Genomic DNA, 24,260 nt, shown 5'->3' with positions numbered 1-24,260 from the left:
GCAATTTTCGGGGTCCCCAGTTTAGGCTTTCAATTAGAGCTGAGCGGCTCAGGAGGCCAGATCCCTGTCCGTGGCTCCAGGAGTAGGCTTTCTGCTGGGGGACAGGATCCTCACAAACACCTGTGTCTTTGTGGGCCACTCCCCTCTGACAAGCTGGGAGGCAGGGTGCAGTTGTGGGAAATCGTGTTTCCATGAGGAGAGGGCCACCAAGTGGTGGGGGCACAGGAGACAGTGAGAAAGAGTCCCACAGCCTTTCTGGAATCAAAAAACTGGCAAATGTGAAAAAGTGCATAATTTGTTTTATCGAACAGGCTGCTTATGTACGTTTGGAGGGCCAGGTTCAAGGACCCTGCATCCCTGCAGGACAGTAGCCTCAAGAGAAGAACACACAGAGCAGGAGGAGATGTGGGGTTTCTCCCAGGAATGAGGCGGAACAGGGATTTCTGCAGATGTGCAAGGAGACCCCGACCACTGAGCATGGGCTTACAACCCCACGTGACCCCTGTCGTGTTTGGCTTGGGCTCTGGGTCTGGCCTGAACATGTATTCTTCAAGCTGAGTTCCAGAAACTCAGAGGGTAGACTTAGAGAGGCTGCGTTTGGAACCCGGTGTGGAGACGGAGGGACCTTTATCCTGAGTCCCCTCAGCCTAATCACTGTAGCTGAGTTCCAACACCACCCAGGCCCCCAGGGTGGCCGTTGAGGGAGAGCAAGCCTGGCAGGTGACCCAGGGGTCCCACTGCTGTTCCCTTCCCTTATCTTTGTTCCCTTTCACCCCGGAAGGTGTGATTGTCTCATGTCATGGTGACAAGCCATCTCTCTTCTCTGTCAGGTGGGGTCCCCACCCCTGCTCAGCCTTCTCTCTGCATGGATGCTGAAGGACAAGGCTCACTTGAATTTCTGAGCTTGAGCAGTAAGGTGGAAACAAAGAAACCAATGGAAACAAAGAAACAAGTCATTGTGGCAAAGCTCCCCACCACAGAGAAGCTGCCCTGAGTGGAAGGGAGGGTGTGGGCATGCCCATTTGTTTCCTGTCTCCCAGTGCTCTTCACTTTCTTATTGCAGACCTGCATGGTTACAACAAAATGATCTGCAAAACTGAAAATATTTACTCTCTGGCTTTTACAGAAAAGGCTGACCAGCCTCTGGTTCCCGGTCAGGTGATTGGAGTACCTTTCCAGTTTGGAAACATCTGGGCAGGCCCAGGTTTGCAAAATTCTTTGAGTAGTTACGGAGTTTTGCTTCTAAGCATTTTTACGGCTGTATATTTCTGAGCTGAGGTTGTGCTGTGTAATTCTGAGCCGGGATTTTCTCAAACTGTTTCTCATTTCTTATACCGGACACCCCTAAATTCCAAGGGGAATGGGATGTTAAGGAAGCCATGGAGTTTAGGAAAAAGATACAGATTTCATTTCCATGTAAGCATCGATGTATCTCCATCCTAGGCAGTATCGGTTCTGTGGTATTGATAGGGGAACTAAATAGCAACCAAATTTATAGAAAATAGTGGGTCATTGGGTACACAAGTTCTTCTTTTCAACATTTTTGTAATGTTTGCAGTTTAAGATGAACATTCCTGAGAAGCAGGCAGCCTCTTAGAATGAAATAGCATTTTCCCTGAACCATAATCAATTTTTATTTTGTAGACAGCAGGAAGGGCAATCACACATCCAACACTTGGGGACCTCAAAGATAAAATGCAACTTTCTGAGAGCACACTCCCCCCGTCTCCCTGTGCTCTTTTCACTGTCCCATTGTCCCTGAAGGCTCTTCCGTATCTTCTGCTCATGACTCCAGTAACTCTTCCTCCTCGTTCCTCAGCTGGTAAGTTTACTTTTCTACTTTGACCAAGCAAACTGAAGCCAACAGAAGAGAACTTTCACCAGCAACTCCCAGCACACCCGCTTGCCTTCTGATGTCTGTGACCTAACTCTCGCTGCCCCACCTCTTATTACAGGTGACATCGAAAGCCAGATCATCCAAAAGTCGCCAGGGGGCCCATCCATCCAATCTTCTCCAGGCTGTCACTCCCACATCCATCCTCTCTGTCACTAACTCATCTATTTTGTTCTCCTGCTAGTTGGCTCCTATCAGTATATAAAAGCCCCTCCTCTTAAAAGAAACAAACAGCACTCTTTGACCCTAATTCACCCCCACCGATTGCCAGCCCATGTCTTTGCAGCAAATCTTTAATGAGTAGTTTAAACTCACTGTCTGCATATTCTCCTGAGCCATCCCCTTTTGCACCCACTCTGGCTTTTCCCCTGATCCCTCGCTCTATGGAAACTGCTCTGTCAAGGCCATCAGTGACCGCACGTTGCTAAATATTGTGGTCAGTTTTTAGTCTTCATCATGCGTGGCCCTTTGGCAGCATTTGACCCAGCTCTGCCATCTCTCCTCCCCCGTGTTCCTGCTTTACTTGGCCTCCAGCCCATCGTTCTGCTTTCGATCCACTGGCTGGTCTTTTGCCAACGTCTCCTCTTTTTTCCAAACATTTACTGTGAATGTGCCCCGGAGATGGGTCCTGGGTCTCTCCTCTCTCTCTCTGCTATACCTTTGGTGGAAGCAACCAGACTTGGAAATTGACATGCCATCAATTTCTCGATTTGTCCAAAACTCCCTGATTTGCCCTTTCCATTTGGAACTCTCTCCCTGATACTCAAATTCTTTTTCTTTCGTTCATCTTGCTTTCACATTCATACATATGTTCTACTGTGTAAATTACTTTTCCAAATTTTGAATCAGTCCATACGTATCATGTAAAATGCTCAGATCTCTATTATTTCCACTAAGATGCTTATTCTACCTTAGAACCTTTCTGCATTTCTGTATTTATGTCAATAAAGTGAATAGTATTTCTACAAGCCTCATAGTTAAACAGTGTGTTGGTTTGGGGCTATTATGTAACATGAAATAATGATACATCAACATAGTCCTTTTTCATTTAATTTTATGTAACACCAAGATGAGGTTTTTGCACTGAAGACTGGTTTTATTGAAATTTAACCTACGTTATGGACAGTCAGTTTATGTGAAAGCACTCATTCCTCCCCTTTTCTGATATATTTTCCATTTGGCTATTATAATGTATACCTTGGCATGAAATAAAATTCCAAACTCATTCACATAATAAAATTAATACATTTAAATTATATTTTTTAATATTAAAAAGAAAGAAAACAAAAAACCACACTCCTCTACCTATTGGGCATTTCTGTGGCAATATCTAATAGACTCCTTAACCATGACATTGAAGAACTGAGCTGATTCTAGCCCCTTTCCACCTGCTCAGCCCCATCTTGTCCCATCCCCTGTGGATGGAGAGGACATCCATCCCATTTTCCAGGTCCAGATGTTGGAACCATGTTCTTTCTCTCCCTTTCTCTTACACACACACAGCAAATCCAGCTTGTTTTTTCTAATTTTCTAATTCTGGCTACTCTGTCTTCATTAACCACCTACTCCCTGTTCCCCACCTTCCTAGGAGCCACCTTCAGCGCCTTCTTGGACACCAAATAGCCTCCTTCTTCCATCTTTGCTTTTCTACAATCTCATCCACACAGAGTCAGAGGGATCCTATAAAAGCATCCATTGAGGTGGTGGGTGTAGCTCAGTGATAGAGCGCATGCTTAGCATGCATGAGATCCTGGGTTAAAACCACAGCACCTTCACTAAAATAAATTACCCTCCCCCCCAAAAAACAAAACAAAAGCAAAAATTGGACATCACCCATCCCATCAAAACTCACTAAAAGGGTCACCATTTCTTTAGGAGCCAAAGTCGTCCCAAAGTCTTCCAGGATCCGGCATGCTCTGCCTCTCCATCCACACTCTCCCCATCACTCTGGGGGCCTCTGGCTCCGGCTCTTCCTTCTTCCTCCGGATCTATTCTGCTTCAAGTTCATTACTCCGTGAGATCTGCCAGGATTGCCTTTTTCCCTCCTGCCTGCCTCCCACCCCACCAGCATCACCTGAGCTTGCTCATATCACTCTTATTTTTCCCCAAGCTCTTGCTACCCCCAACATGCTGCCTGTTTCCTCTGCTAAAACTCTGAGTCCCCAGTGATGAGGAATCGTGTCTATTTTGTTGACTAATAAAGCCCAAGACCCTTGGGAATGGGTATAGTTACTAGATTCCCATATGTAGTAGGAGCTTATACAGATTTGCTGAATGAATGCAGAGGTCCTGGTCCAATCCGATGGAGCACTTCGGTGTCCTGCTCAAAGAATAACTCTCCTTTCCTCCTGAGAGGGGATGACCACTTCCTTGGTGATCAAAGGCAAGATCTATTTTCTTTATGCTGTTAAGCTTAGGCGGGGAGACTGGGGGATCTTCATTTATATTTTAAAATTTGATTCACTCTGCAGTTTGTCTTCTGTCTATGTATCCTTTTGAGAAACCATTTATGAGTGATCATTCTTCCATCAGACTGAACAGGATCCAGGGGTAAGTACCAAGCCTGTCCCATCGGCCATCCTGTGTGTCATGTCCTGTGACCCAGTGGATGCTCAGCACGTAAGTGAACCGACAGGAGTGAGTGAAGAGATGGGAGCATCTCATTATTGTGGTGGCTGCACTCTGTCCGATGCCTTGAGGTTTGGGGAACGGTTTACAAGTGCGGAGGTGTGAGGGCAGGGCCTCTGTGCTCTTCCTGAGTGCCCTGGCCTTACCCATTCCCCCATCCCCCTCTGGGCAGCTAAGCCCAGGAGCTGGGCCACCGGCAATTGTGCTGATCAATAATCCACCTCACCCAAAGTCAGGGGGTAGGAGGGACAGCACAACTGGTTGTAGACTCTGGAGTCTGGTCCTTGGAGGAATTCCTCACTGAACCATGTTTTGGGCCTTATATTTTTCTCTATAGCCTCCAGCTGAAGAAACAGTTAGCCTTAGATACATGAAAGTTGAGGACACCTACTATCCCCATGGAGCCCAGGTGGGGCTGGGAGTCTGCTGTTTGTACAGCCAGTGGGCTCGTGTTGCTTTGGGCATCCCTGTGCCTGAATTCCTGCTGTACACTCGGTGGTAAGACCGGGGGTGCCTGGCAGGGAGGGAAGCGGGTCGGGAGACTGCACAGCTGGGGAGACGTTAACCTGGGGTGAGCGGGAGCCTGCTGATGCATGGAATCTCGGTGCAGGGAACTCTCCACACTCAGAGAGGTTCCCACTCCCGCAGGGTCCCTTTGATCAGGGTGCTGGGCTGTCAGCACAGCAGGGTCCATGTGAGGATCATGGTGCCTTCAGGCAGCGGGAAGTGAGGGGTCCAGTGGCACTTAAATTAACTGTGCACCCGAAGCCAACCCCCGTGTCTTTCAGCCTGTTTCCTAATCTGCAAAACTGGAATGATGTCAACCATCCCGCAGGTTCGTTGATGGGCTGGGACACACTAGACAGCCAGGGGCTGGAATTCCTCTGTCCCAATTGTTTTCCTTCCTTCCCACTATTTGCTCTCACAAGCTCAGTCTCTTTGTCTCTCTCTCATTCACTTGTAACTTTCCCTCCTGCTCTGGTTTCATTAGATTCCCACCCTCCTCCCAATCCCCAGATGAGTGAAATTAATTTCTGTATGTCAGTTCCAAATTCCCGGGAAAGATGCTCTGTCCCCTCTGGATTGGTTGTCCAACCCATCAGTTGCAGCCAGAGGAGTGAGTCCCACTGTGACCAGTGGAGGGGCTCTGCCCAGCCCCCCAGCCACCACTGTGGGAGCACATAGCTCTCCGAGGAGGAGGTACTGGCTGTGACTTGGTGTCACTAAGTTTGAATTTATGTCTCCTCTTGCCCCACCTTCATCCTCCTAAACAAAGATGAAAATTAAACACTCCCGAGATTTGTGTCATGGAACACTCAGGGTGGGGGCTAAGAGGGCTGGATTCCCTGCTGAGTGTAAGGGGCTACAGTGAATCCCCAACGAGAGCCTGTAAAGGGAACAGCACCAGCCCCACCGGACACTTAGGGTGCTGAGTCTGCGTGACACTGAGCCAGGCTTCTGACCACAGCTCAGGGGTCTGGTCCGACCGGTTAGTCTTTGAAACCAACCAGCTTTGGATTCCTCAATCCCTCCCTGTGGTTTTACCTGAACTACCAGCTTCTGTATCTCTGAAGACAGATGATGAGGACCCTTCACGTAAGCCGTTCGCACAGCCCTGTGCAGGCCTTTGTGCTGCACGGTCTGCCCGGCGAGCTGACCGAGGTTGGTATTTTACTGATCTTAGAAGTAGTCTGGTTTCCTGATGCACTGTTTCACTGAACAAGCAACAGAAGCCACCTCTGGCTGATAAAAGCAAAAAAGGGACTTAATGAAAAGATACTGGGAGGGTGCATGGAGTGGCCCGGACCAGAGCCGACCCGGAGGCCGTAGGAGATGTTGGGGAGCCCCAGGCACCAGGCTGGGCAGGGTGTTACCGGGCCCCCTGCTGCTCCAGCAGGGACCCCCGCTCCTGACACTCCACCTCACTGCAGGTTCATGTCCTGGCAGGGCCAGGTCACACTGAAGCCACCAGCACACACCTCAATGGGGGAGTTGGCCCCGTCTCAGCTGAGAGCGTGCCTGGCGTGGGGAGAGGCCCAGTTAGAGGAAGGCAGTTCCCCTACTGTTCCGAGTAAACGTGCAAGTCAGTGCCCATCACTCAGGAGAGCCAGGCTGGTCTGACCTCATTGAGGTGACTAGGCCGTCTGAGTTCACTTATTACTTTTTAGGTCGGAAGGCCCAAGAGAGAGAAGTGGAGGTTCTAGTACTTATTTTATATTTCCCATGTACCAGGTATAGTAAGCAAGCCACTTCAGACAAGGCCCAGAACAAGCACGTAAATTGTCCACGGAGCAAGTCATGCAGTCAGGCCACTGCAGTCCCGAAAGCCGTGTCCTCATCAGCTCCGTAGTTACCAGTGGAAGTTGTAGGGATTTAGGGGACTGTGTGCTCCTGTGGGGGCTGGGATGTGTGTGTTTAAATCCACATCTTCAGAAACTCGGCTAGAACCACAGCCACTGATTGTCTGCATGGAGGCAGAGGAGGGGAGGCTTCCAGCCTCTGGTCCAGCTTGTGAGGAGCTCAGAAGTTGCTCCTTCTGTCCTGAAAACAATACCAGAGCTGAGGGAGCTGAAAACCCACTGGTCTTCTTAGATCCACAAGAAAACTGAGGGGGAAAGCTTCTCCCAACCCAGAGAGGCAGCCGGGCAGGCTTGGAGAGTCACAGTTCCCAGGGCAGAACCCGCTTTTGTAAGATCCCCGGGGGCAGGCAGATTTAGCAGGTCCCTGAGGCCAGCTGGAGGCTCAGCGTGGGGAAGTCTGAGTGTGACAACTCCAGGGGGCCAGTCAGAGGATCCCCCTGCTCTTTTTCATGCATTTTACTTCCAGGACCGTACCCTGTTCTCAGAGTGAAGATCATAGGAAAACTCCTCATGCTTTCTGCCAGGAAAGGAAAAAAATAGCTCTATTGAAATACACCCAGAACATTCTCTTCAATTGTGGGGGGTTGTGTTTTGTTTTGTTTTGTTTTTTAATGAGAAGTTATTTTACAGAGCCTAACCTACCTGGGAGAAGGGAAATACCATCTGTGTCACCCAAATTGGGGTGGGGGAGGGAGACATACTTGTGGAGGTCACAGCTCAGGGCACAGGCTCAATGAGAACTAATCACAGGACTACAGATGCCCTAATCTGTCCCGCTCCCCCAACACCTTACCTCCATGTCAGTAGGGCCCCTGTGTAATAACAGGAATAAAATTAAAAGAAGTAAATGTCTCAGGAGTGTCTAGGGAAAACCCAAAGACAGCGGGGAGATGAAAACAAGGACACACAGGCGGCTTTAGCCCCTCGCACGAATAGCTGTAGCAAACTACACACAGCCCAGCCTCAGTAGATAAACAGAAATCCTCACAGAAGAAACTATTTATTTTGGTTCTCTTACCCAATGCATTCCATGGTGCATCCTCGCCTAGAATTGCGTGGAAGCAAGTCCATCTCAGAAGGGACATAACTGAAGGGGAAAGGCTTTCCAGACTCTGAAGGGCAAAGAAAGCACCAGCCTGGGTTAGAGAAAGGTGAGGGGTGGGGTAGGGGGTGGGCTGCCTTCTTCCCCAAATAAGGAACCTTCCTGAGGCTAGCACAGTGGGAGGGAGGGCCATGGGGTGGAAGCAGCCAGACTTCTTCCTGAGAACTGACAGGATGCCTCCAAGGGAACATTCAGGTGCCCAAACTGGGTCCTGAGGGTGGGAGCCAGTCGGTCTGCCTCAGAGCCCAGGACTGAGGTGGGCGCACAGCAGGCTGGTCTTACTTGGCCGGATCCGTTTCACTTCTCCGAAGCCCTGTGTAAAACATGAAGCGTGGACCGCCTGCTGAGCACAGCTCTGCCCTCAAGAGCAGTTTCAACTCCTCTCTTCCCAGAGAACAGCATCTCTGAGCCCGTCCTGGGTGACCTCCCAGAGATCACCCTAGTGGCCCAGGCTAGTGACCGGGAACATGTACCTTCCTGCAGCCAACCTCAGACGTCCACTGATGCATCATATACTGGCAAAGAGTGAGTCCCTGTGCATTGGTCTAACAGCAGAGACTCTGCCACAGGCCCAAGAGGTGGTGTGTGGGACATGCAGGGGTGCAGGAGTGTACGCAGTGCAAAGGTGTAAGTGGTGGCAGGGGTGCAGGGGCTGTGGAGGGTGCAGGCAGTTCAGGGGATGCGGGGGTGCAGGCAGTGCAGAAGTGCAGAGAGTGGCAGGGGTGCAGAGGTACAGGGAGTGTAGAGGTGCAGGGAGGTGCTCAGGCACGTAGCCAGGATCAGAAGGCAAGTGCACATCCTCGCAGTCAGCCTGACCCCGGGAGGCTAGTGCAATGGTTTGGGGCGGCGGCGGCGGCGGCGGCGGCAGGTGGGAGGCTGCCCGGGCAAGCCGGTCGATTTCTTCTCTTCCCTGCAGCCTGGACTGGGGGGGGGGGGGGCTTGGCCGCCGGAGATTCGCCAGATGTTGGACTCCAAGTAAGCTTGCTCCTGGGAGGTGGGGCGGTTAGGTCAGCGGGCGGCGGCAGCGGCAGAGGGGCGGAGCGCGGCTGCCCCTGGCGAACTGGTGGAATAGCTGCCTTGTCCCGGCTGCCGGGCCTGGGAGCGGCCTCTGCTGCCCCAGGTCGCCGGACACACCTGTCCCACTCAGCTTGCTGAGTGGGGAGTGGAGGCGGTGTCGTTAAGGTGCGGGGCCCACGTTGGTAGGGGGCCTGCCGCGGGGGAGCCGGTCAATTCGCTCCGCTCTCCCCCGCGGTGGAGTCTAGGAGCGGCCTCCGCTGCCCTAGAGGCGGGACGCCGGCCTCCAGGTGTGCTTGCTCCTGGGAGGCGGCGGCGGCGGCGGCGCCAGGGGGAGGGGGGCCGTTCCAGGGAGCTCTGCTCCATTTCTTCTCTCCCTCGCGGCCTGGCCTGGGGGCGACCTCTGCCGCCGGAGATTTGCCTGAGGTCCGACTCCAGGTGAGCTTGCTCCTGGGAGATGGGTGCGGTGCGGTCAGGGAGCTGGTAAGGTGGTGGCTGCGGGGATAGGGAGGCTGCCCCGGGGTAGCTTGTGGATTAGCTCCATGTCTGCACCGTGTTGCCTGCAGGCGGCCTCTGCTGCCCCAGGTTCCGGGACACCCCTGTCCCACTTAGCCAACTGGGGGCGGGAGGCAGGGTAGTCAGGGTGCAGGGGTGGCGGGGATCGGGGGCCTGCAGCGGGGAAGCGGGCCCATTTGCTCCCATCTTCCCCGCGGCTTGTCCTGGGGGCGGTCTCTGTTGCCCTGGGTTACGGGACACGTGTATCCTAGTCAGCCTGACCCCGGGAGGCGGGCGTGGTACTTTGTGGGTGGTGGCAGCAGCGGCGGGTTTTCCCATGAAGCCGGTCCATTTGCTCCCATTTCCCCTCATGGTTTGCCCTGGGGGCGGTCCCTGTTGCCCCAAGTTCGCCGGACGTCCATCTCCAGGTCAGCCTGCTCCCTAGAGGAGGCCACCGTGAGGTCAGGGGGCAGGAGCGGTGGCTGATGCGGGGGGATGGGGATGCCTTGGGGAGTTGGTGGATTGGCTCCCGTCTCCCCGATGGCCTGGTGTGGGAGTGGCCTCTCCTGCCCCAGATCAGCAGACACACCTGTCCCATTCAGCCTGCTGGGTAGGGGCGCCCTGGGCGGTGCCTTTAAGGTGCGAGGGTGGCGACGGCGGGGGTAGAGGACCTGCAGCGCGGAGCTTGTCAATTAGCTCCCCTCTTCCCTACGGCCAATCCTGGGGGCGTCCTCTGCTGCCCAAGAAGCCGGATGCCCGTCTCCAGGTCAGCTTGCTCCTGGGAGGTGGACGCGATGAGGTCGAGGGGCAGAGGCAGCTGCGACTGCCGGCTGCCCCGCCTAATGGGGCCTCTTCTCCTTTCCCCTGACCTGGCCTGGGGACGGCCTCTCCCGCCCAAGATTCGCCTGACACAACACACCAGGTCAGGTTTCTCCTGGGAGGTGGGCGCAGTGAGATCAGGGGGTGGAGAGGAGAGGGGTGCTGCCTATTGCGAGCTGGAGGATAAGCTCCCTTCTCTCTGGAGGCCTGACGTGGGGGCGGCCTCTGCTGCCCCTCGTTCCCAGGTCACCCTTCTCAGGGTCATATTGCCCCGGGGGTGCGTTAAGTTGCGGGGGCGGCGGGGTGATGGCGAGGGTATGGAGCCTGCCACTTGGGAGCTAGTGGTTTAGCTCCCATCTCCCCAGCAGCTTGGCCTGGGGGCAGCCTCTGTTGCCCCAGGTCGCAAAGCACGGTTTCCCTGACAGCTTAGCCACCGGAGGTGGGCAGGATGTGCTGAGGGGGCGGAGGCAGCCACCAAGGCAGCGACGGAGGGTGCTGTCCCAGGCCAGCTGGTCTATTTGTTCCCATCTCTACCTTTGCTGCCCTAGTTTCGCAGGACGTCCTTCTCCAGTTTATCCTTCTCCTGGGAGGTGGGTGCAGTGCATGCAGCCCAAGGTCTGGGCTCTCCTCTGGGGAGGGGAAGAACTCTTGTTCTCCTTTGTCTTTATTCTTCAGCGAAGGGGTTACTTGACCCAATTCTTAACCCTGAGAAAGTGTAGCCTGTGTTACGGAAGAGCTGCTGGACAGTGTGGTTTCTAGGTGGGTTTTCACATCAGCTGATGCCCAAGGTAGGCAGGAAAGCTATTACTCAGAGGTTCTTAGTGTGGAGTTGGGGGATGGCCCCACTGTCCTCACCATACTTTTTAAAAATGTGTTTCTCCCCTCTTTTTCCTAGGTGACATTTTAGGTTATTGGGTCACAGATTGCTGGCACACTCATCCCTGTTCTCAAACATCTTTTAAACTTGGGTGAAGTGATAAGTAGGGGAAGAAGATGATTTACTGAATGGTAACAATACTTAAATTTGCATTAAAGCTAAATTCTGTCAATCTTTCTCAAATGATTTTCCTCGGATTCAAAATCCATGACCTAGTGAATGTTGTACTCCTGTGTAAATCATTGATCTTCACATCACATTTGTTAAATGGTCAATGAGATTTGTTAAGTAGATTATTCCTGAAAGAAAAAGCTCAGGCTTTTGAGACTTCCTTGTCTGATGTCACCCAGGCAGTCACAGTAGAAGACAGAGCTGATATAAAAAATCCCTCAGCTGCCTGAACTGCAAAGCTTCTGGGATTACTGATCCCTGAAATGCAGGTGACTCTTGATGATATTCTGGGGGATGGTTTACATGATCAGATTGTTCCAGTCCTGTAAATGGGTTCCGTGGCCCCAGCCCTGGGAGAACTGGTCATAAGGGCCATATCGTGAGGGGTGGGATGGGAAGGCAAGGTGTAAGAGCTGGAATCACTGAGATTCCACACTCGCTAAACACAGACTCCAGAGCCTAATTGTTGTCAGGTTCTGTTCTGGATTTGAGAGTGTGTTCAGACATGATTCTTGCCCTTCAGGAGTCACTGCCTGGGTGGAAGTAACCTTTACACAAATCTGGGAAGGATGGCAATTAAGTAGATGGGCTGTTATGGTTCTCAGTGTGCCCAGGCTCCCTCTTCAGGCACTCGTGGGACTAACGAGAGTCATGTTATTCACTCATTCACTGATTTATTACCCTTGAATTGATCATTTGTCCCATAGTAAGTGAAACAAGGGATCAGGGACCTGAGTTTTGTCCCCTCTCCTATCACTGATTGTATCTGTCAGTCGGGCGCCCTGCGTATGCATTGTGAAGTGGTGGTATTTCTTGCCCAATGGGGCTGCACTGTCAGTTCTGAGAATCAGGGGAATCTCGTGGGTAGATCAGCACCCTGACACACATGACACCCCCCCACCCCGTGAGACAGCACTGTCGATGCTCAGGTGACCCGATGTAGACGGCGGTGTTAAACGTGAGCGTGTTTAGTGATCTTGCTGGCTCTGAAAATACAGACTACCGGTCCCTACCTCTGGAGACGCTGAGTGTCTGTACCCCAGAATTCTGCATTTTAAGAGGCACTTTAACTAATTCTGATGAAGATGATCTGAGTGTCCCATTGAGAAACAGTGTTGTGCGGTACAGCAATATTGAAGATTCTCAGGGAAAGATGTCTTTTCAGGATGGTCCAAGGGCCCTCACTTGAGACTTTTGCCTTGGGTTTAATTGTATGTGTTCAGAAGTGATGTCTCTCACTTCCAGTGCTTGTAAGCGTGCTCTGTGCAGGGACTTGCACTCAGTAGATGGCAAAAACTATGATTCTTCAGGTCACTGAGCTAGAGTGTGAGCGATCTTTTATTTTGGTTTTCTTTATAGCAATGCAGAGTCTCCCAAGAAGAGATTCAGACTGAAGAGCTTTGTGTCAGACTTTGGAAGGCCGCTGGTGCCCAAGGTGTTCTCTGGCAGCGCAATGACGAATCTAGGTCCCTCTTTCACTGCTACGTCATTGAAGTGGACCACTTGGGCAAGGCCAAAGCTGGTATCTCAACCATTGCCCTTGACAGTGATATTCAGCTCCAGGAAGCCATCAGATGCAGCAGGTGGCCAGAGGAGGAGCCGAACAGGCTAATGAAATGTGACATCCCCAACTTCAACAACACGGACCAGAACTCTTCCTTTGGGGAAGATGATCTCCTGTTTTTGGACCCACCAATTGTTCTAGAAGATAAGCCAGTTGCTCAGACCTCACACAAAGACTTGAATTGAGAAACGTGCTTTGTCAAGTGTCTTTCTGAAGATGTGAAGTCTGTCTTTGTATGGCAGGAATTCCCCTTTCACAAAATTGTATGTGTTTGTGTCTGAGAGAGAGAAATGGAGACAGACAGAAAGACGGAGACAGAAGAGAGCCCCTTCAGAAGAGAGCTGGTTAAGGTGAGTTTTTGTGCCTTTAAAAAACATTTGGGGTTTTGGGGGGAACAAAGTATTTACACTGTCTCATTCTCCTAGTTGGAGACCTTGGCCCCATACTCATTGTTAGCGGCCTTGAACGGGGGTTGGCACGGTGCCACTTCCACGCTCTGCCTTTAGCACGTTGCTTTGCCTCTCAGGGCTGCCACCCTTTTAACTGTAAGGAGAGGAGTCTGGAGTAGGTGATCCATCCCAGCTCTGCTGTTTTGCAAATTTCTGATTTCGTATTCGGATGAGGATGGGATACACCCAGAGCAGTATAAACCAGGCCCTACCTCCTGCCTATTGCTGGGGCATCCCTCAGGTCTGTGCCTTCTACTCAACCCTTTACTGAGGAGCCCAGCTTTTGTCAGGAGCCCAAGTGCCTACCGAGATGGCAGGGGACGTCTCTCGTGGTCACGGTGGCCATCGTTTCTGTTGGTTGTGCTGAAACAGCTCTTCTGAGATCTCCTGGCCACTCTTGCTCAAACCTGAGGACAACCCTGTCATTTCTTTCCTAGGAGGAGGATCAATGCATGGTGCATTTTATGACAGTCCTGTCCGCAGGAATGCACGGAAGTTTATCAGCTGAGTGAGGGGAGGTGCCTCTGTGTCCCTGTGTCCCTGTATCTCTGTCTGCTCACAGTGCTCTGCCACCGGCTACTGAGCAAGAAAAGTGCTTTTCACCATGATGTGTGTTTTGCAGACGTGTAGGTGATGGTCGTGTGGCTCGTGTGTGGGCTTTGAGCTGGGATGTTGAAGGGCTTATACATACCTCGTCAACATGTATTCGAGGTGGCCTGGTGCCACACAGACTTGATTCATGAAGGCATCAAGCCTGCACACCTGTTTGGAAACAACTTGCTTTTGATCAGTCACACTGCATGCATGACTCGCTGCTAAACTCTGGGTGTTTTTTTCTTTTTAGATTTATTCACCCAGTGTCTTGCTTAAGCTGAAAAATAGTTTTATTTCACCAGAATATTCTCTGATTCTTTGTTTTCACACATCCAGTTTTTTAATTCCTTTAAAAATTGTTCTGTGTTTATAATGCCTCCTTATTTTGATCATCTCTAGGTTCCCAGTGGCCTGAGCCATGCACCAGATTTTATGTAGGAACTGTAACACCAAAAGAAATCCCCTCGCCATAATATCTTTTGAGGAAATTATTATTCTTTAAGACTCTAACTCTAAATCGTAGAACAAAGCATGGAACATTTCTTGTAGTTAATACATGTTCATGCAAAAAGAAACTTGATATTTTCATTGAAGAATGTTGATTTTAATAAATTTTACTAATGTGAATATTATTATTCATAATTTAAGTAACCAAATAAAACCACAGTTATTTATTATTAAGATTGAAAACTATTTACACAGTCTCTCATTTAGAAGACTGAAGTGTACTTAAAAGATGATAAAATACCCATGATGACACCATCTTTTTTATTAACTAAATATCAAGAACTGTGCAGGGTTAAGATTTGACCACCTGCAAGCTGCCAAGTTCGCATGAGGTAGTTTGTGGATGCTGCCAGAAGACAGGACACTCCCCCAGGATCAGAGACAAAGGACTTCCTGCCAGCACAGCAGGCAGCCTGTGGTTCATGTTCATGTTGGTTCCTGGGTTCCTTTCCTATTGCTGTTGTAACAAAGAACCACAGACTCAGTGTCTTAAAGTAACACACATCCATTGTCTCACTGTTCTAGGGTGCAGAAGTGCAAAGTCAATGTCAGTGGGCTAAAACCAACATGTGGCCAAGGCTGCGCTCCACACCGAGGCTCTTGGGAGGGATTCATCTTCCTACCTTTCCCAGCTTGCAGAGGTGCTCACACTCCTTGGCCCAGGGCCCTGTGTCACTGTGACTTCTGCTGCCACTTCACATGTCTGTCTCTGACCAATGTGCCTCTCTCCACTAAGGACCTCCGTGATGACGTTTGCTTTCCCACAGTGATCTGCTATCCCAAGGTCCTTGACAGTCACACCTGCAGAGTCCCTTTTGCCATGCACTGTGACATATTCCCAGGGAATTCTAGGGATCAGACCGTGGACATATTGGGGGCCATTATTCTACCAAGTTCTTCCCTTTGGCCCCACTGGTTCTTGTCCATCCCACATGCAATATGCACCCACGTCATCCCAGCACCCTCCAGAGTCTCATTTACTATACCATCAACTCAAAGTCCAACATGTAGTCTAACTATTATCAGCTCAAAAGCCTAAATATTTTCATCCTCATCGCCTAAGTCAGGCATGATTGAGACCCTGGGTGTGATCTTCTCTGCTCAAAATCCTGCAATGGCTTCTCATTTCACTCAGTGAAGAAGCGAGAGTCCTTATGGTGACCTTACAGCTTTCCTCCCCCTCCCCAAGCTGAGCTCATCTCCGGTTTTCTCCCTGGCTCACTCCGCTCCAGCCACACTGGCCTCCCTGCTGGCCCTTGGGGACATCAGACATGCACCCACAGGCCTGTTGCCCTGGTCGGTCTCTGTCCAACTCATATGCTGAAGTCCTAACCGCCAGGACTACAGAGCATGACCCCGTTTGGTAATAGGGTTGTTGCAGATGTCATTGGTTAAGAAGAGGTCATTAGGGTGGGCCTTAATCCAGTATGACTTGTGTCCTGATAAAAAGGGGCAATGTGGACACAGAGACACGTGTACATGGGAGTTGACGGGTTGAGATGTGGAGAGAAGACGGTCGTCTCCAAGCCAAGGAGAGAGGCCTGGACCAGCCTCTCCCTCCCAGCCCTCAGGAGGAACCAGCCCTGCTGACACCCTGCCTGCAGACTCCCCGCCCCCAGGGCTGTGAGACCGTGAGCCTCTGTGGTTCACGTCACCCAGCGTGCGGTGCTGTGTTAGAGGGAGCTCAGCAACTAGCACCCCCTTCTCAAGGTCCTCAGTGAGGCCAGCTCTGGCCATCTCATTTTAAACTGGAAACTGCCTTCCCCTTGTCTCTGCCCCAGAAACCCCCTCTCCCGGATCATATTATTTCTATCACCCTCTATAATACCATATATTTCACATGACTGTCACGACTGTAGTTTATGTTCTGCTCTTCCTCAGTCCTACAGGGACAAGGATCCTTATTTGTTCACTGACGGACCTCAGGTGGCTTGAGCAGTACCCGTGGCACAGCAGTCAATACAAATTGGCCGGATGGAAGGAGGGATCGTTCCTTACATTCACAGGTGAGTGAACGAAGATTCCGGGGGATTGAATGTCTCGCTCAGGCACAGAGCTGGTAAGTGTCAGGCCAAGGTGGGTTTCAGGTACCTATGAACCTGAGGGAGGCTTGAGTGATAACATTTCCATTGATTAGTATTTCTCAGGTGTCTCTTTTTCTGGCTCTAACTTTTGACCTCTTTCTGTTATTCTTCTAAGCTTTCAACCAGTTTTAAGTTTTAATTTTGCTTTGTCTCAGTTAAACAAATGAAATCTGTAAATCTTTTAACTCATTATTTATTTCATCTAAATACATTGTGATTAGTGATGATGTTTTATTTCTGGCATCTTGTTTTGTGACTTCTATTTGCTTTGCTCTGCTTTTCTCCTGCCTGTTATATACCTTGCAGTCATGGTTAAGAGCATGGCGTCTAGAGACAGCCTATCCGGGCTTGGTTCCCTCCCTTGCTAACCATGTAACCAGGATATGTAATCCGTTTGAGACTCACTTTCTTCGTATACAAAAAGTGGCACTATCCACCTCAAAGACTGTGAGCAGTAAGTGATAAAATAGATGAAGAACTTAGAATAGTGACCGGCCTATTTTGCATTCTTCATTTTGACTCCTTTATTTTTATTCTCTTTTTAAACAATTACTTTAGAGATTTCTGTTGAATTTTAATGAACACCCTAGATATTGAAGATTAAAATTTACTTAACCCATACATTGAATTTTCTATACCAAATGATATCTGTATTTTGTTTCCATAAGTTCTGTTTAGTTCTCTAAAAAATTGATCTGTTTTCTTTTTCATGATGTCCTGATTGTTCATTACGCTATATAAGATTCATTTTATCTTTTAATGATTCAGTCATACTTATTTTATGCTCTCTCTTAGATTTTGTCATAATTTTAGGCTCTGGAATATTAATCATCCTGTGTTTTACAGTTAGCTCTTTCTTCCCTGTGGCACTTATTTCCTTCTGGTTTTAGTTGTGTGTCTGTGTGTGTGTAGAGTTGTGGGAGTTTCTCTATAGTGAGTACAATTTTTTTCCTATGATTGTGCCTTACATCCTGGTTTTTAAAGTTTCCCTAGAGAACAATTTTGTGTTGCTTATCCTAAGGCTCCAGGTGATATGATCAACCTTGAATTATTGTATTTTTTGGTTAGGGAATTCCGGAATCTTAAGTGGAGTATCAATTTGGATTCCACATTCATATAAAGCAGGGGCGTGGAGATTAGATTTTTTTAAGGGAGACTTTGTTTTTCCCTAGAGAACCAGTCGTTTCACCCCTTTCCTGTGTGCACATGTGGAGAACTTTGAGTCTCCCTTTCAGTGAAGAGGCAAGTCTTCCAATACGTCTTATGCAGAGGTTTCTATAAAGGAAGACTCTTCTACATCTGGTATGGACCCTTTTCCCTAAATGGACATTGTATCCCTATTTATGTGCAGATGAAAACCCCTTCCCTCCAGGGTGCGGTGGCATCAGCTCACAAGATTACCATTTTGGCGTTAAGTGTCCTCTTTGTATTGTCACCTGGGAACTTCTCTCTCCACAGTAAGCTCTGTGTTACTTTTGTTGTTGTATTTTATCCGGCATTACTGAAAGTTTTACTTCAAAGGGATCCTAATTAGCTCTGTTTACCTGTTTCCAGAGCTGAAAGCTTCAGTTCTAGAGTATCTGTTTGATTTTTCTTAAAAATACATTCCATTATATTTCTCTGGGGAAAGTCTTGACCCTGTTATCTATTCTCCCATCATTTCCTTATTTTCTTGAATATATTAAAAGTATTTTATAGCCTCTATTGGTAACTCTGATGCTTACATCACCTGGGGGTTTGTATCCATTGTCTAACGTTCCTTATTCTCATTTTATCTATCATATAGTCTTGACATGTTGCATGTCTAGAAATTCTTTATTACATGGCAGACATTGCAAATGAAAAATCCATATCTTATCTTCCGTGAGAGGTTTTCTACCTTCCCGTTAGGCAGACAGGGTGAGGGACTGATCATCTCACTCCAATCAGGCCCTGAGTTGTGTCAGGACAGAAGTGCCTTTTTTCTAAAGACAGCTTTGAGGTATACTTGGCAAAATAATTTTCACACATTTAAAGTGTACAACTTAATATGTTTTAACATAAGTATATCACCAAGAAACCATGACCATATTCAAGACAGTGAACATACCCATCACCCACAAAACTCTTCTCCTGCATTTTGTTGTCCCTCCCTCGCTCCCCATCTATTCCCCTGGAAACCATTGATCTGGTTTCTATCACAACATAGTGGATTGCATTTTCAAGATCATTGTATGAATGGATTCATGCAGTATCTACTCTATGTTGTCTGACTTCTTTCATTTAGTGTAATTATTTTGAGAGTCATCTGTGTTGCTGTATTAATAGCTTATTTTTCTTTTAGCAGAGTATTGCTTAGTTCTGAGTTTTTCCTGAATAGTTTATTGTGAGCAGTGTTTGGATAGACCATCCTTTGTTTCTCCATTTACTTCTTGATGGATGCATGGGTTATTTATAACTTGAGCTATTATAAATGATATTGTAGTGAATATTTGGTTACAAGTCTTTGTATGGACATATGCTTTTCTTTTCTAAAGCATCAGATGAGGAATGTCTGGGTTATGTGGTAGATAGGTGTTTACCTTTTTAAAAGAAACTGTTAAACAGTTTTCCAAAATGGTTGTGCTACTGTAAATTCCTCGTGGTGTGTATCAGTTCTGGTTGCTCTATTTCCTTGCCAGCACTTTGTAAGGTCGGTCTTTCTAATCGTATACATTCTAGTAGGTATGTGTAGTAGTATCTCACTGTGGTTTTTAAAAACATTTCTCTAATGACTAATGGCATCTTTAATCAGCATCTTTTCATATGCTTATTATCCATCTGGATATCTTTACTGAAGTGTGTTTTCTGGCCTCATTCATTCATTCAGGTGTTTGCATTATTATTGAGTTTTGAAACCTTTTTATTCTGGATCAGACACAAAGAGAGACACTTACCAGATATATGATCTGCAAATAGCTTCTGTCTATGGCTTGTCTTTTCATTTGCTTCACAGTGCTTAGAAGAGCTTTGAAGAGTCTTCATTTTTGTAAAGTTCACTCTATCAGTTAATTTTTAAAATAGATTATACTTTCGGTGTCATAGCAAAGAAATATTTGCCAAACCCAAGGTCATAAAGCTTAACCCTATGCTTTTTCTCCTAGCTGTTTCATAGTTTAAGATTTCCTATTAAGATCTATGATCCACTTTGAGTTAATTATTGTATATTTTGTGAAGTGTGGATCAAAGTCCATTTTTGTTTTTTGCATATCACTATCTAACAATTACAGCACTACTTGTTGAAAAGATCCTTTTCTCCACTGCATCCTTTTTGAGAATCAATTGTCTATATAAGTGTTGGTTTAGTTCTGAACTTCCTATTCTGTTTCATTATTTTATTTTCCTGTTTTACACCAACACCATACTTTCTGATTACTGTAGCTTTATAAAAAAAGTCTGAAAATCAGATAGTGTAAGTCTTCCAACTTTGTTTTTCTTGTTCAAAGTTGTTTTGGATATTTGGGATCCTTTGCATTTTTATATGAATCTTAGAATCAGTTTTTAAATTCCTTACATCCTTTTCTGCCAGAATTCCACCCATGTCTTTGGCCATCTCCAAAGCCACATTTTCTGAAGAAGTCTCTCTAGATCCCAGGTGAAAGGAATTTCTCTTTCATCTGTGCTCCATTCACATTTCATAATATTTGATTACATTTATTCATATTTGGCTGTATGTACTTGTCTGATCTTTCCTGCCATATAGTAAACCTCTCAAGATTAGGAATCTTGACTTGGTTCCCTATGTCTGCTGAGAAAACTAGTTCTATGCTTTGCAGGAGTGAGCCCTGAAGTAAGAGGTATCTGCAGCACACATCCAGCTCATTGCTTGCATATTGTCAAGGAATCCTGCAGATTTAGAATTGTTTATTGATTGTTGTCTCCAAGATGGCTCAGTCTTTTTTATTTCTATTACTACTCCTGCAGTTTCAAAGAACAATGGGCTAATTATTTTCCAAATATCAAAACGTAGTGTAATTGAGTTGTGATGCAAATTATGAGCTGCTGTGTCTTAAAACCTGCTTAGTGTTCACAGGCTCCTTCACTCATGGAACTTTTGGGAGAATGACATATCCTTAGAGATAGCACTGCTGTCTTTGGCGACCTGAGCAGCAGTATCTGAACTCACTCCTCCTGTATTTCCAGTGTCCCGTCTAGCCCTCCTCCAGCCCTCCATGGGGGGACCTGCAGTTCTGCCCTCGAAAAGCCTGTTGCTTCTCAGGAAGACTTCCCTATGAAACATAATCATATCCTTCTTGTGGTGACATTCAGTCCAGTGACCTGACAGCAGGGGAAAATGTTTAGTCTGCTCTTAGTAGAGCCTAAACTCTTCCATACTTATTAGAAGCAAATCCAATGAGGGAACTGTGTTGGCATTTAACAAATCAGCATAAATGTCTGATGAGGAAGATCAGCTTCCCCATCCCACTCAGGCGTCATGTTGATGTGACACTCACCTTGGCTAACATTTTCTCCTGTGTGCAACGTAAGTTTCAAGGCATATGAATGGCTTTTTGTTTTTCTTCCTTGGTCTTTCCACATTCACTGTGTCTGGTGAGATTATATGAATCCTGATTATTTTCAAACCAGCGCTTACCCTTTTTAAAGGATCACGTGTTTGAAAGGCTAGTGGACAATTGGTTAGAAGATAGAAATCCTTAGATTTTGGTGCTAGAGTTGAATCTTGGTTAGGGGTGAATGAAAATTCCCATTAAAATTTTAAATTCAGTGTTACAAAGTTTTAAAAATAGTTAAATATTAGTCAATTTCATTAAACACTTTAGCAGTTATTTAGTTTTAAGCCTGTTTCTGGGGCAATTTTGTAATGATTCCCTCCCTTTATTGATTCCCTCTTTATCAGAATCCTTGAGAGGCCCCTGTCATCACTGTCAGTATCATCATCATCATCATCATGGAACTGATTCCTCTGGAAGATTCTAGGAAAATAAAGAGATGGGTGGGGTTATGTGTAGGTCAGTGTGTGCATATACAATAAGAACAGTTATCAGACATTAGATGCAAGATATCCATTTTATTTGGAGAAGAATGTGGTCATGAATTCCTGATGTGGTGAGTGAAGGAAGCAGTGGGAACATGATAGTCAATGGAAAGGAGGAGGAAGTAAGTGAAGTGGGGAGCATAGATCCTTGGTTAGGCGATCATCAAATTGGTGTGAATGAGGGTAGAGTGGTGGCAGAATCATGTTCCTCCCCCGCCACATGTTGGCCAACTGTGACATGTTACTGTACATGGCAAAAAGGATGACAGATATATTTGGAGAAAAATCTTAGAGGATTTCTGTCTTCTAAATTGTCTATTAGCCTTTTAAACCCATGGTACATTATTAAAGATTAGTGGAGGGCCACAAATAAAAAGGATTCATATAATCTCACCACACATACTGAATGAAGACTAAGGAAGAAAAACAAAAAGTCATTCATAAGTGCCTTGAACCTTAAATTGCTCATGAGAGGAAATGTCACACAAGGTGAGTGTCACAGCCACATACATAATGCCTGAATGCGAGGGGAGAAGGGGATCCTGAGATGAGACAATAGGGTGAGTAGCCTGGATTGTCCAGGTGGGCCGAATGTAATCACAGGGGTCCTTAAAATGGAGGACATAGCCCAGCTGAGTTTAAAATCAGAGGGAGGTGTAGCCATGGAGCAGTGTTCATAAAGGCTGCTGGCCATGAAAATGGAAGAAGTCATGGGGCACAAGCTAAGGAAGGTGGGTGACCTCTGGAAACTGGAAAGAAAAAACAAAAACAAGGAAATATTCTCTTCTAGATCCTCTGGAAGGAAGGAACCCTACTGGTAACTTGAATTTAGCTCAATGAGAACTGTGTTGGATCTCTGACCTCCACAGCCATAAGGTGATAAATCTGTGCTGGTTTAAGCTGTTAAGCTTATGGAAGTTTGTTACAGTGGTAATAGAAAAATAACACAGTGAGCGGTAGTGTAAGGGATTAAAGTTCTAGGCTGGGGTGTGGAGAGGATTCTGACATTTACACCTAAAAAACAACCAGGTTCAGTGGGAAGGTGTTTTAAGGAAGACCTACCTGGTAGGGCTGTTAAGAGGACTGTTTGGTGTGAGGAGAGCATTGGAGTAGAGGAATCAATTAAATCTCTACCAGAAAAATAAGGAATAAAACATAACAGGGCTTCAGTATTAGTGGATGCAGGAATGGAAATGGGCAGAGAGATATAAACATTACTTTGAAATTAGCTACAGGTTTGATGATTGCATGTTGGGGAGAGTTAGCCAATGTGTGGACTGAATGTTTGCATCCCCTCAAAACCCATATGTCGAAACCCCATCTCCCAGGGTGATGGTATTGGGAGGCGGGGCCTTTGGATGGTGATTACTAGGATAAAATGAGGTCATGAGAGTAGAGTCCTCATGAATGGGATTAGTGCCCTTATAAAGGGTCCCAGATTGCTTGCTTCCCTCTGCTCTGGCCCATGAAGATAGTGGGAAGACAGCCATCTTCGAGCCATGAAGGCTATCCTCTCCCAGACACATTGACCTCAGCCTCCAAAACTTAAGGACCATGCTGGTTGTTTAAGCCACCCGACCCATGGTAATTTGTTACAGCATCCCAGACTGACGCAGACAGTGGAGAATGCCTCTGAGTTTGGCACTGATTGCCTGGAGAATGCTGAAACCCAGGGAAGTGGGCAGCACAGACGCTTACTCATTTAACCCTGGCAACACGGTACGAGATAGAGTCTACATATTCCTCGCTATTTAAAAGGGAAGGAAAAAGAGGCACAAATAACAACAACAACAACAACAACAACAACAGCAATAATTTTTCCAAGATTCACACAGAAACCCCTGGAGGCAGAGTGAGAATTTATACTCAGGCAGGCTGGTCCCAGAGCCCCTGCTCATAACTACTAAGTCAGATCACCTTGCTTATGTGGATCAATTTATTTCAAGTGTGATATGAGGTTACTGTGTCCAGTAACTTATAATTTCAAAATTACTCACTGTAAGGGAATCATTAGTTGCAGGCATTGCAAACCACAGAAAGCTAGACATACAAAAATAACTCGTTAGGGCAAGATAACCAATAATGTTTTTAAATATTATACTTGCTGAACCTTTGCAATAAAATGTGTATTTATAATTCTGTCTGGCTACAGAATAACTTCATAATCCTGAATGTGGCTGGTGGCTCCCATGGTGGACAGCACGGGCCTAGAGAATTTAAGTGACTTGTCCAGTCTCGCCCAGGAAGCTCGTGGTGGGATCAGAGCTATAGGCTGGGAGTTTTCCTTCCTATCCAACAAGTCCCTCATGGAGGCTTAGAAGCTTCTCCTTTGGTGCCCAGCTGTCTATCCGTAATTATGACATCTTGTCAGGTGTCCCAGCCTGCTCCTGAACAACAGTCAGTAACCACTTCTGCTCTTTTCTGGCCAGGTAATACATTCTAGCAACTTCCATTGACTTCTTGGCATCAGTTCTTACCTGGAAGGGTAGTGCCTAGAGATGCAAATGTGTCCACATGACAGGGTTTTCATAAACATAGCAGGAGTTGTCAAGAGAAGAAAACGTCAGGAAGACGAGTGGAAGCAGGTCATTTAATATACCAAATGGGTACTTTCAATGTATTTTTGTGTTTCCAAGTCCAGACTTGTTCTGTTCGTGCATTACAGGCCAATAAATCGGGAGACCAGGA

The 24,260-nt window shown here is 47.3% G+C and overlaps 1 long non-coding RNA gene and 1 pseudogene across 1 annotated transcript in view; one reads left to right on the top strand and one right to left on the bottom strand.

Moving 5' to 3' along the window:
* The window catches only part of LOC140694596 (uncharacterized), a 490,643-nt gene that overhangs the window by 141,636 nt on the left and 324,747 nt on the right, over positions 1–24,260 (bottom strand). The window lies entirely within an intron of this gene.
* The window catches only part of LOC140694609 (melanocortin-2 receptor accessory protein 2-like), a 73,085-nt pseudogene continuing 61,106 nt past the window's right edge, over positions 12,282–24,260 (top strand).

The sequence above is a fragment of the Vicugna pacos genome, unplaced genomic scaffold, assembly GCF_048564905.1.
Source record: "Vicugna pacos unplaced genomic scaffold, VicPac4 scaffold_65, whole genome shotgun sequence".
NCBI classification, from domain to species: Eukaryota; Metazoa; Chordata; class Mammalia; order Artiodactyla; family Camelidae; genus Vicugna; species Vicugna pacos.
The sequence above is the reverse complement of the archived record's forward strand: the minus strand, read 5'-3'. Positions and strand labels throughout refer to the sequence as shown.